General features: G+C 37.1%; 1 protein-coding gene across 1 annotated transcript in view; it reads left to right on the top strand.

Annotated features, from left to right (window-relative positions):
• The first annotated feature begins 2,215 nt into the window (after positions 1–2,215).
• LOC127430144 (nuclear receptor-interacting protein 1-like) overlaps positions 2,216–14,091 on the top strand; it is a 48,109-nt gene continuing 36,233 nt past the window's right edge. Inside the window, exon 1 of the mRNA XM_051679663.1 lies at positions 2,216–2,464. The gene's annotated coding sequence lies outside the window, so the exon portion shown is untranslated. The remainder of the gene's footprint in view (positions 2,465–14,091) is intronic.

Raw genomic sequence — 14,091 nt, 5'->3', positions numbered from 1 at the left:
ACCTGGCTGCCCAGGGAGCCTTTGCTCTTCCTGGTCATTGAAAGTTCAAGGAAAATCAGTGGAATCAAAGGTCATTGTCTCCTGGCAGACCTATAGTTTCCCTTTGTGTCCATCACATGCTGGGGCCTAGTCCCTATATTTTAGACTCTGCTGTCTGGTCAGATCAGTGTTTGAACTTCTATTTCTTTTTTGGAGTCCCACAGAGGAAATGTATGTGACATAATCCCAAGATTATATATATAATTTAAAGGACATACAGTATACTCGTTTGACTTTGGTTTCGCCGTGATAAAAATCTTAGAGCTGGTAGATTTAACTCTCTAAATATACACAGTTAAAAAAGCATTATAATTTCCAGAGGTTCTGCATTGACCATCTCTTGATGTGATTTTTCAGCCATAAATGAAAATTAATTTACTCATCTTCATGTTGTTCCAGCCCAAATGACTTTCTTTTTTCCGTAGACATCACCATTCACTTTCATTGTATGGACAAAAAAATGCAATGAAAGTGAATGATGACTGAGGCTAAGATTCTGCCTAACATCTCCTTTTGTTTCATGGGGAAAAAGTAATTTGTGTTTGGAACATGACGGTGGGAAAACAATGACAGAATTTTCATTTTTGAGTGAAATATATCTTTAAAACTATTTTTCCCTGCACCACTAATGGGCATAACCATATCTTCAACAATATCTACTTGTATTAGAGCCCTCAGAATGTGAAGTGTGTTAACATCACACATGAGCAAAAGGTTTTTCTCAAGTGAAACATGTGACTGTCTTGGGAGGGAGAGAGTATCTAGTAAGGAGGGGCATCTGGGATGTTAACATCTCCTTGTATGCAAGAGAAAGCTGTGAAAAACATGATGACTGATACTATGTCCCATCAGGATATTGCCCATCTGTAACCTCAATGGGGCTTGTTTTCTTCAGCCAGAATTGCTGGCTGGTCATATGGGGTGCCAAGAGGTGTGAACTCGGTGTAAAAATGGTCAAATCTCAAGGCATAGAAAGGCTGGACTAAGAAGACTGTGACATTAAACCTTTTTGTCATTGAATGTGAACATTCATGTTCACAACCAAAATCAAAGCAAGCAAAATCAGATCTTTGATTTTTCAAAATAAATAACAAGAGGAATGAGTAATGAGATAACATTTGATAACATATTAACATAATAACATTTGTCATTATAATAACCATAACAAAATCAACATATCTTTAGACTTTAAAACTAAAACCCTAAAATATATGTAAAAAATAAATACAAATTACGTTACAATTTTTGCATATGTGATGTTTACATTACTCTTGATTATATGTATTTTTTCTATTATATAAACTTTTGCTTCATGCAATTGAAATAGTAAAGAATACAATATTTTAAATGGCTTGCATGAGTTACAATATAAGCAATAATACCATAAGGACAATCCGAGAGTCATGTGTTTACCTCCCCTGTGCTGGTTACATGTGATCATACAAGTCATGGGTTAGACATGGGTTAGAGATAGGACAGATAGTTAAGCTGTGGTTTTAAGGGAGGCGTACTATGGCGTCCATTAGCACTGGGAAGTCCGATCTAAGCGAATCGGTTCGTTTGGATGATTCGTTTCACTGAGCCGGATTAAACGATTCACCAATTCATTTGAGTAATCACTCAAAAGTCTCTCTAAAAGTCCCCACAAGACATTTTACGTTTCTGTTTTTTTGTTTTGTTTTGTTTTGTTTTTTGTAGTAAAATGCAACTTTAGTTAAACTGTTGTTTAACATTTTTCTCTGATTAATTAAGCCTATAGTGCATTGTTTTATAGACTTCAAACCATATTTTTACCCCTAAACCTTACAGAAATTTACCATGGTAGCTTTAATTTCTGCTAAAATAGTTGTAACTACAAAAAACGATGGTTACTTAGTGTCAGTCACCACTATCATGGAAATAAATAAAAATAGGCTATAGGCTAAACAAAATGACATAACGATTCTAATAGCTTCTTACGGTGTTTGAATAAGATCCCTTGTTCATTTCTTATGATTTAATTTAAGTAATATGTAATTACAGTGGTATTTTGTCGAAAACTGTCGTTACCGTCGTACAGTTTTGTACTGGTACTCTCAGGTGATTCAAAAACGCTTTGCGACTCGGTTCAATTGAATCAATAAAACAACCATTCGTTCGCGAATCGGATCTCACTAGCGTCCATGCTGAGGGTAGGAGGAGTGAACATGGCATTGCAGAGTGCCGGGGATTCCTTGAATAAACAATTCAGTCAAGCGACTGATTGCAGGACTCAAGAGCAGTAGAAAACCGCACATGTTGGGGAATAGATGCTGTTAACCCCATTCACGTTTACGTTTTTTATATCGGAGTTGTTCGTAGAGAGAATATATTACGCATGTTTCCGACAGTTCCCTAAATGCAGCATAATTTTCAACGGGACTCTCTTCTTTCACCATCTGAACAGGTAAGGGCGGCTGCGAAAATACGTTTTCTGCTTCATTTACTGCTCTATTAGATCAAAGCATTCGCAGCGGATGCTGAATCCGCAATGCATTGTATTGTTGTAAAACGTTTTCTGCGTATAGAAAATAAGCAGAGGATTAATGTCACACGCTGATGATGGGGTGGTGGGAGCTGACGTTTCCATTTTGTGTCTTCATTATTTTCCTTGAATGTTTACATGCAGGCATGTACATATGATCCGTTAGGTTGTTTTTATCAAAATTGCATACTACTAATAAAAAGTATTCAAAGGCGTGTCAGAGCAGTGCAAGTGGCAAATACTTATTTCCTATATAAGCATCCTGTACAGTATCAGATACACTCTGCATTTATAGAAGGTGCTTGCAAGCACTACACGTGAAATATTTTAAATGAAAATAGTGCTGTTCTGCCTGTGTTAATAGTAGCCTAGCTCAGTAAATCTCTACAGATACATTGTTAGTGTAATTGCCATTAAAAGATGACTTTGGCACCTTGCTTACCTCATAGTAAATGTTTAGTCTAATAGAGACTCTTCAAGTGCTTGTGTAAGGTCCTAAAAGTAGCTATGAGGAACAAGACATTATCTCATCAGCTGTAAATCTTTGTGCTTTTTGAAAAGATAATACTATTTAGTTCCCCGTGTTGCAGTGCCCTAGCAGGATCTCAAGCATAAATGAGATGTCTAAGAAGAACATGACTGGTCAGATTCATTTTTGAGCATTTATCATAGGTGGATAGACTTCTCGCCACAATAATGTTGGATTATTAAATATTATACATCTAAACCTTGGGCTTTTGCAACATTATTTAATTAAGCGTGGTGCAGTGGCTAACAACAGACCCTAAGTCTATAATGTCAGGTGATTCATGGTTATGTTAAATTAAGTATTCTTTATGACCCTATACTAGACAGTAAGGAGTAAGCATGCCGTGTGTCAGTAGCCCTTTAGCTGCACCAAATACTGAAAAATACTGTATGTTATGGTCTGTAGGGACACTGACAAAGACTTTTTAAGTGTAGAATGCACTAGAGTGTGGTCCGTTGTGTTGGTGCCAGTAGTCCACTGAGCTGGTTCTCTCCTTGCATATTAAAAGTCCTAATGTTTGCACTTCTGGAGGAACAGTTTACTTAAGATCAAGATGATATGTAACCCACAAACCTGCCTACCCACCCCCAATATTCTAATACCTACTTTATAACCCCCCCCCCCCCCCCAGATTATCTAGATTAATAAAAGAAGTGGATATCTTGGATACCGGTAAAAGCCAGTTAATGATAATATTTGTGCAAAAGTTTAAGCCATTTAGAAATAAATGAGTCCTTGTAACGTTTCTTATTATTAACATTCCTTTTAGTGAAGTCATGCATAGATAGTTAAAGAAATAGTTCACCCTCATCCAAGCTGTTCCAAACCTGTATGACTTTAGTTCTTCTGTGGAACAAAAAAGGGGAACTTTTGAAGAATGTACTGGTTGCTTTTTTCCATGCAGTTAGAGTAAATGGGGACTGGAGCTTACATGCTTCAAAAAGGATGCAAAAGCACCATAATAGTATAGTAAAAGTTGTTAATATTACTCGTATGCTATATTCCAAGTCTATATAGTGAAATGATAGCTTTGGGTGAGAAACAGACAGAAATTGAAGTCGTTATTCACTGAAAGTCTGGGCGTCGGCAAGGTCCGAATCACGAAGCAGACAACAATTGAGAGAGCACAGAAATGACACGGAGCGAACAAAATCTTCTAACAGAGCACCTAGAGAGGACCGAGCACGATTATATTTAGCTCGCAAAGACGGCGCGTTCGCATAATATACTGGACACGGCTTGGCACAGCGTGTGAGTGTGCAGACACTGAGCACGTTCTTCTCGAACTGTTCTCGCTCTTTTCCAAGTGTCATAGCAGCAATAAATATCAATGAGTAGAAAATAACAGAAAAAAAAAAAAAACATGAATTTTGGAGCAGGATTGCATGTATTGCGCAACATTTTAAGTATGTTATGCACATTCCATGTTCACAGTGTGCAAAATTCCCTCATTTTTTAGTTTTAACATGTAGGTGAAAATTAGTACTCCACACAATGGAACACAAGAAATCAATAGTTTCTGTTGGACTGTAAATCCATCTCTCTACGTGCATCTCTCTCATCATCTCTCTGCGTGCAATAGATGCTGTTTGATGTGCATGAGCCCTTGTAAAGGGACTGAATGCTAGTGCTGTTACCAAAGTTAAAAAAGCACATTTTCTCTCATTTATTTTGCCTTAAGATATGAAGCACAGAATGAAACATAATAAACTTTTTTTTTTTTGTTTTTGGATTTTCTCCCCTTTTCTCCCTAATTTGGAATGTCCAATTCCTAGTGCGCTCTAAGTCTTCGTGATGGTGTAGTGACTCAGTTGCCTCCGCATCTGAGACCGTTAATCCGCGCGTCTTATCACATGGCTTGTTGAGCATGTTACTACGTACTGCGTACGTAGCGCTTGTGGAGGCTTCACGCTATTCTCTGCGGCATCCACGCACAACTCGCCACACGCCCCACCGAGAGCGGAAACCACATTACAGCGACCACGAGGAGGTTAACCCAACGTGACTATACCCACCCTAGCAACCGGGCCAATTGGTTGCTTAGGAAGGCTGACTGGAGTCACTCAGCATGCCCTGGATTCGAGATGTGGTGTTCAGCATCTTTACTTGCTGAGCCCAGGCCCCATAAACTTTGTTTATGCATGTGGCTGGAAATCATGAGCTGCTCAGTATTTAAAATTCAAGTATACATTTAACTAGTTAATGTTTCAAAACATAAACATTAATTTGACATGATAATGGCATTTGATATGAAACGAAGCAAAATCACTATGGCTATTATTATTTTCAGAGCTGTTCAGCTACAGGGTGAAGATGGCTATTTAAGACAGTCTGCTTCATATCAGCCTCATAAAACACCCGTTTCATTTCTCAGTTCTGGACTGTTCAGGTACTTTTTGTTTTTGTGCTTTGTGTGTCAGTCTGTGTTGGTCTTGTTTGGGTTGTCTGATTTCATGTTTATATCCACATTCTTAATTCAAAGATTAGGCCTGATGTCCACCTACTGTATATTACACGTCACAACCGATTTAGTAGCAAGGTCTCCTCTCTCAGGAATTCATATGTTTATTACATTCAGCCAACAATCAAATCTTTAACTCGGTGACTAAATCTTTGATCCTGCTTGTGAAAACATTACACAGGGCCCAAAAGTTGACAGCATGACTAAACAGGTGACTGAAAACCCATAATTTGCTCCACAGAACTCTTTGCTTAAAAACACATGTATTAATGTGGTTAATATGATGTATTTATTAATTTATATCTGTTAAGCGCTTATATGGGATTGCATAAGGCATAATTCTTATCTTGCAAACTATAAATATGATACAATTTTGGGGGAAATTGTCTTAATATACTGTATATACAAATATTTAGCTTCCGACACATTTTTTTTAAAGACATGAAGGTTAAAACAGCTACTTTTCATTTTTGTGTTGGGGCCAGTGAAAATTTTGGCAGGGCAAGTAAAATCTGAAGGACTGGCAAGCATCCTTAGCATTGAGCCCTCAAAGTCATTTGAACAAGTCCTTTAAAATCATGAATAGATTAGTCAAAGATATCGGTATCTAGAATAGTGGTAAATGTCATTTTTGGCTTATTTAAAATGACAGTTTACACAAAAATAAAAATTCTGCTATCATGCACTCAACCTCATGTTCTTTTTTCTGTGGAATACAAAAGGAGATGTTGAACGAATGACAGAATGACAGCCTCAGTCACCATTCACTTTCATTGTATGGAAAAAAAAATGCAATGAAAGTGAAAGGTGACAGAGGCTAACTTCATTTTTTTGGTGAACTGTTCCTTTAAGTTTTTGTTACTTTGGTTTTGATTAGAGGTGCCTGTGGCCTTCTCTGTATTCGATCAACCTCCTAAATTATTCTTTCATAGTCCTACATAGAGGTTTGTCAACTAATGCTTTGTTTTTCTGAATAATAATATGATGGTGGTTCATCCTATTAAATTGAATTTCAAAGCTTTGGTAACTTGGTTTTGACAGTATGCAGCTGGCATAGAGGGACACAAATAGTCTTGTCATTTTGCACAGGGCAGAGCGGTAAATGCCATCAGACCATTTGCAACAGCATCCAAAATGAGGAAATGGAGGGATGTAGTGAAAAGGTAAAATATTTGTGTGTGACAAATTCCAGCAGAGATCCAGCACTGCACCAGCTTTTAAGAATAAGACATTTACAGTGTCTCTTAAATTGGCTCATGTTGTAGTCCATTGGGGTAGGAGGGGAAGACAAATGCAAGCAAAGATTCCTGTATTAAACTAATGGTGTAAGCAAAAGTGGAAGGCAAAAGGAAAAGAAGCATTTTAAATCATGTCTCTGTGTGCCAGCTCATCTGTCAGCAGTGTGTCACACAAATGATTTTTCCATTTGTAGAATAGAAATTTCAGCTCAAGCAGAGCGATGTGTATCAGTGATGTTTTTATAGTGTTGGCCCATATTAGGTAGGTATGCGATTTGTGACACGTGTGCAAGTCTCTTTAACTTCACATGCATTAAGACTCCGAGAATACGGAAACCAAACTGAAAGGGTTGGGCAGTCTTCATTGTGTAAGTTTTTAAAATTAAAAGAACTTTATATACATCGACACAATCTTGTATAAAAAGGTCCATAATGTGCTGTGCTTCATTGGGGGGCACACTTTTTTGTGATCTGAGACACAGAGATAGACCAAAACAATGTCCACACCACAATACAAGACAACCCAGTCAGTAGTTATGATCGTAATAGACCAAAATTTATATAATAAAACATCTCATAACACCAAAACATCATACAAACAAAATATTCCAGCCTATATCAATTGTGATAACATTAATAAACTACACCACAGCCTATTTGCATTTATGTAACTCAAAATACTACACTTGGTAAACATGCATTGCCACATCAAAAGCTCTTCAGTTCCAACAACACAATAATCCATATTCCATAACCAAACCATGAAGCACCAATGAAAACAACACTAACAACAACTCCACTATTGCTGGTGTTCGCGATAGCATGCCCACCTGCTGCTCTTTCAATACAATGACGATGCCGATGCCTGTGTCTCGTTAGGCCCATTCCCTTCTACCACTTCACTCTGTTGATGTTAGTCGAAGTTGATGAAGACTTGAGTATTTAAACCACATTCTTATATCCATGCCGCTACTACTCGGAATCACAGCACCGCCAAAATTAGATTTTGAGACTGCAACTGCGCACACTGGAATCACGTGTTACATAAGGTTTGGACTGCTGGTGTTGTTTATGCTTGGGGACTAGCCATTGGCTGTAGTATTCGAATAATTAATGAGGTAGATCTGTGCAAGGTTTGGGAACTAATTGTGGATGCTATTAACTGTAATTTATATGTAATTTGGGGTTTACGTTCTGTTTAGTGTTAAATATGCAGTTTTATGTTAAATGACAAAGTAATGTTTTAAGTTACCCTTGGGGAGATCAGTGTCCCTTTGAGTTAAGTTTGATCCTGTTGCTGTGAAGTGATTGTGCAATGTGCAAATACTTGTATGACAAAGTGGAGAGAGAAAAATATTTCCAAAGGATCGTTTGGAAAATTACAGTTCTTTGTTTTAGGGGGGCACTGTCCCTTAATACCTGCCCTGGTCGACGGGCCTGCTGTGCTTTACAGATTCCTAGTATGACGCTATGGGTCTTATAACTCATGTGCTAATAGGGCCGCTATTACAGTTTAAATCAGCCTGGTCTCATAGAATCACGTTACTGTACCAACAGTTTAGCAAAATAAATTTTAAGTGGCATGTTGTACATATCATGGCAGTTTTCCTGTGAAATAAACACTAGAGGCGCTACAACAGCAATAACTTTTATTCACTTTCACACAAATCACAAGTAGAACAGCATATCATCGGTTCATAAACACATACTTTTTGCCTTGTTCCTCACACAATGCTATCTTATGACCTCAGAACACTTGTCTTGTACTCTAGCACATGACTTGATTACATAACCAACTACATTTACAAGCTTGTTTGAGTGCAGTTAAATTGCACGGTAGCTCAACTGAGAGAGCATTGCACTTGCAATGCAAAGGATCTGGGTACGAGTTTGGAAGGGCATGACACAAGTTTACACGTGAGCTAGAGTGTCATAGAAGCAACACAAAATGACGTGGTTGCTTCAGCAATTGCATTTTTCATCTCACATTTGCTTTTATGAAACCTATGTCATTTAGGTTTAGGGTATGGAGGTAGGTTTGTTGATTTATAACTCGATAGAGAATAAACTTTGAAAACATCATCTGGTTGGGAGCAGGGACTAAAAAATTAAAAGTTTTTAATTTCAGTTCATGCCGAGTAATGTTGTCACAATACTAATAATTTTAGTAGTCAGTACCGATACCAATGAAATTTCACTATTCTTGAATTCACCACTACCAATTTTGATACCAGAGCAAAATTATCCTAATATGGTAATTTGCTATTGAACACACTCCTTTAGCCTATTTAAAAAGATACTTTTCAATGTAAATAATAAATTAAAACAAATGCATGTGTCCTTTAATTTGTTCTCTATGAAGTATGCATTGCTTAAGTGTTTTTAAGTAGGGCCTTACTGAAATCGGTTTTATTTTAAATTTTTTTGAATTCCATGTTTTAAAGTTTAATTTCATCATCAAAACTGTGTCTAATCAAATGAATTCCTAGAAGTTTTTATAAATTAATATAGAGCAATTACTTTTCAACAAACCATTGCATTTTGTAGAACCATTCTATTAAGTAGAACAGAAATCTTGCTTGTGATATATTGCTGAATTTTATTATTATTAATCATTATTATTATTATTATTATTATTACTACAGTGAATTTTACATTTTACTATACAGTTGAAATTTCTTCTATTTCAGGCATCTAGCTTTTATTTTGACGTCTGTTTTTGATGCAAACTTTACTTGTGTGGATAAACAGCTTGCTGCATGGCCCAGTGTGATCATTAAACCTCAAATGCTGTGTTTTGTGAGTTTGCATGTGCTGGTTTGTATTTTTTCAATCTGGTTCCAGCATTCCACAGCCTCCTCTCCAGTTGGTAACCGGTTTGAACAAAATTAAAGAAAGTACTCAGTGCTAAGGGTGAGTGATATACCAGTTGCAGTGTTACCAGATCTCTCAAGAAAAAAAAAAAAGGACCTGGTCTGGAAAAACGAGCTCAATGTCATCTTATTGGGCCAAATTATTTTATTTGAAACATTTTGTAATATTTTTATTTTATAAAATAAAAATAATTAAAAATATATTTGTTTTATAATATAATATATTTTATTAAATTATTTTATTTTAATTATTTGCTTTAATTACAGATATGCTTATGGTCAGCATCAAATAATGCATCATATCTAACAATATTGCAGTGAAGACTTGGAAACAGCTTTAGTGTTTACCTCTGTATGATGCATCAAGCCTATATGTAGTAATTGTATATAGTTGTCTAAAAGGTCTTCAGTCTATCAAAGAAAGCTACATCCACAACATGCATTAAGGCAAAGAAATGTGTTATGCAGCAGTTTTCTTCAGAATCAAAGCACATGCTTATGTTAAACTAAAAAGAGAGAAGTCAGATTTTTTTGGGCAACAGGAAGTGGTGTACATTGGAATGTTTTCAGTCCTTGTTTGGGACATTTCACCTCTGAACTGCCGCGATACGTGTTATGAACCACAAAATATAATTTTGTAAAATTGTCTGCACTGTAGTTTTCATGAGATCAGGCTGGTTAATATCACCTGAAGAATAGGGAATGTCATTACCCACAACTTTAAAAAAAAAAAAAATTGGTTACTGTGTAGGGTAAACCAGTGTTTTGGTTTCTGACTTATTCTGCAAATGGTTAGTTGAAGTGAATACTTCTGGGAAGGACATGTCCTGTGGTGTGGCATGCTACAGTATATTACAACTGAAACTATTTTATACAGCATTTTGTTTATTCTTTTATAATTATTATGCATGCTGCTTTTATGACCTAATAGTAATTGAGACTACATGGAATATTTGTTATTTTAAAAATTAATTTGTCCCACCACATGGCCAGTTAAAATGAACTAATAAATCGAAATTATGACCGGTTATAAGACCTGAGATACACTTTCCCTCATAATTTCAAATGAAATTTATCCTAAAATTATGTCCATGGATGCATCAGCTGCCCAAATATCTTCCAGAAATATTCAGAAAGCCACCATTTCGTTTTTTTTGCACCCATAATCATTAGGTTCAAGGTCACTTTTAAATGAGGACAGCTGGTTGATGAAGTCTAGCTGATCATTTCAAACACATATTGGCCAGGCTCTTGTTTCTATGTCTCTAGACAGCTTTAATGGCTGTAGGGATAAAGGTTCTCGCAGGTCACCGTGTGGCAGGATCAGCATAATTAAAGGCTTGAGAGGACACAGTAGGGGCGATAGTTAAATTGGACTTAAGACTGTTATTCAATGGTGTCTTAATTTAACTACCCTCAGTTATATGAAGCAAAGCCCACTGAGAAAAGTAGCTCACTCGATTGTCAATCATTCCTCGCCAATCCCAAGACTTTTGAAGGTTACAGGGCTGTCTGTGGCTGGGCTGACGGATTGATGTATGTCCCCTGTCGAGCAGAGAATTCAGAGTCCAAGGCCACTGCAGTGCTGTCCTATTAGGGGGATTGTCCTTCACAACTTCTTAGCCGCCTGTCCTTTCTGGAGCCTACAGAGCTTAAGCAAGGGCATTGTGTCTGCTACAATAATCCGAGCTGTGGACTGCTTCACCCTCACATAATTATATGGCTTTAATGCAAGCATTTTTCACTGTTCATCCACTCACGCCGGAAACCACAAAAGAGTGGCATAGTCAGCGGGAGTCAGTGGACATATCCCTACTTCATTATGACTTGCTCTTTGGTGGGCTTTTTTAGAAATTAAATTGCCTCAGCAATTAACTAAAAGGGGATTTTTAGAATTGATGAATGACTGAGAAGATTGATATATGGCGAGAGGGGACAGCAGCATGTGCGATGGACATGAGGCAGAGGTAATGGATTTATTGCCAGGTTAAGAGGAACATGAAACAAGGTTAGGTGCAAGAATCACCATAATCATGTTTTAGAACCATAGCATGCAGGTGTTGAGGCTTGATGGCATTGTCTTTATTTTCAAGACTAGTGTCTAACTGTGTCAGGTGCGAAAGTAAATGGCTTCGAAGGATCCATGTGGCACCATTACGACACCGGTGATTTCACAGGCTGCGTTTTTGTGTACCCAGTTCGATAAATATGAGGTCATGCTAGCTAGATGTTGTTAGGAAAATCAGCTCCAACAGTTGCCTGCTGAGACAAAGGCGCCTTTGTGGTGAGCAAATCAGGAAAATAATGCACTACATGAATTTAGACCTTTCTTTTTTAAGAATGAATTAAATAGAACCCATTACCTGGTCATAATTTTGAATTAAAATACTGTATCTTTATGGTCTGCTTGTGTATAGGGTATTGGCCCTTTAAAGGTTTGAATCATCAGAGACCTTTAAGGGAACTCATTTCCGCCCTGCTGTATTTCTTAATGGTTACTGTACTCGACCATTACTCTCACTTTTACCGAAAGGGCCGCCACAGCTTGTGAATGAACTTCCTATGGCCAAAGGCAACAAGATTGAGAGAGAGCACTATGCTCTGCTGGTATGAATAAGTTCATCAAAGACATTTAATTTTTTATTTTATGCTTGTGCGCTCATTTCTAAGTCAAATATCGTAGTTGTTATTACTAAAGGTGCGTGAAATCGGATAGAATGTACCTTTATCGGAAAAATTACAATCAGGACATTTACATGCTATTAGAAAGTTTGATTCAGTCGCACTAAAACAATATATTTTTTTTTTTAGATGTCGTGTAAACACTTAATTCCAACTGAAATTGCACCAGTCTGATTTTTGCTTAGTCAGACTAACAGACCTAGATAATGTGATTGTAGCTTGACTTCATCCATCATGTATACACCTTAATTGGACCATAACTGGCCTCGGTGTTCTGCGCATGTTAAGTATGATAAAGAAATGGTCTCATTTCTTTACTTTAAATGCCCATAACTAGGCTTGCCGGGATTATAAAATAATTGCCTGATTGCGGTTATTTAATCTAACTGCGGTTATCTCAAATACTTCAAATTCCAAAGACTTTTTACTGTCCAAAAAAAGGGAATTTAAAGCAAATATACAAATGCCATGAATGGTGCGTTTGGTCAATTTAACTTTGACCGTCTGCACTGCGAAACGCACTCAGAGCAGCTCCTGAAGAGCACGTGAAGATTAATTGCTAAAATGCACATGCTGTCTGTGGAGGTTGGCGCAAACCTCCCGTGAAAATATAAACAAGGATTTTGAAAGTGAACACAAAATGCTCCGGTTTCACTTTCTGTTAACGTTCGTGTAATGTCAAATGTTCTTAGTCATTGGTGCCTAAGGCCCTATGATTTCTGCTATGCCGAAAACACGGACGGAATTGCGTAATGCAGTCATAAAAACGGAATTAACTATTAAACGCGGAATGTCGCAGAATTATATATATTTAGGATGAAGTGAATGTATAAAAGCACAATTAATCAAAATTAAAATTGTGATATGTCCTGGTGTGATGATTAAACCATAAAAGGCTGAGATTTAATTAAACAAATAACTTATTTAATGTCTTTCTGAGCTGCGTGCTTCAACAGTAAGTGAATGTGAGAAGCCACAACCGCATCATTAACATCACGTGCGCTCTGTGTTTGTGTAAATTACAAAGAGCATAGCACTTTATTCGCGCGTAGCTCATGCAGACTATATATTTATATAATTAAATCATATCCTTTCACTAGACAGAAAAAATGGGGCAGAAATATATTCCTTCTGTACAGTAGAATGTGTTATTTAATGTAATAGTAGTAGTAGTAGTAATAATTATAATAATAATATATCAATGATAAATCTTTTGTTGAAATCTACCCTCTAGGTTTTCATACATACTGTATGTTAAAGCAGGTTCTTATGGTTCTAATGTGGATTAATGCTCATCAGAAATGTTTTTTTGCAATAATTTTAAGAGTCATGCAGTTCACAAAGGCTGTTTAGCATGTGTATCTGGAAAGTCCTTTGGCTTTGATTTGGCAAAGAGCAAGTGGTGATGGCCAGCAGATCCACCGCACTAAAGCATAAACTGGGCTAATCTGTTACCAAGCAACAGCAGACACCCCTTCATAACACGCACTGCATGTGTAGTTCATGCCGTTACCAGGGAGATGCGGTTTTGTTGAGTTCAGCTCATGGCACATTGTTTTTTTTGCCGTACTCCGGTTGCCATCCATGTTTGGACTATGGAAGGAATCTGTGGTGTTGGAACACCAGGGACAGCTGGGTAAACATTACAGTACTGTGTTTTCCACATGACACTTTGATATGTTAATTCTTGGTGCTTAAGCATTGCTGGAGAGGTGTAGTCTTTTTGTTTTGTTTTGGTAATTTGTGCTTTTTTGCAATCTCTTGTT

The sequence above is a fragment of the Myxocyprinus asiaticus genome, chromosome 39, assembly GCF_019703515.2.
Source record: "Myxocyprinus asiaticus isolate MX2 ecotype Aquarium Trade chromosome 39, UBuf_Myxa_2, whole genome shotgun sequence".
Taxonomy (NCBI): domain Eukaryota; kingdom Metazoa; phylum Chordata; class Actinopteri; order Cypriniformes; family Catostomidae; genus Myxocyprinus; species Myxocyprinus asiaticus.
The sequence above is the reverse complement of the archived record's forward strand: the minus strand, read 5'-3'. Positions and strand labels throughout refer to the sequence as shown.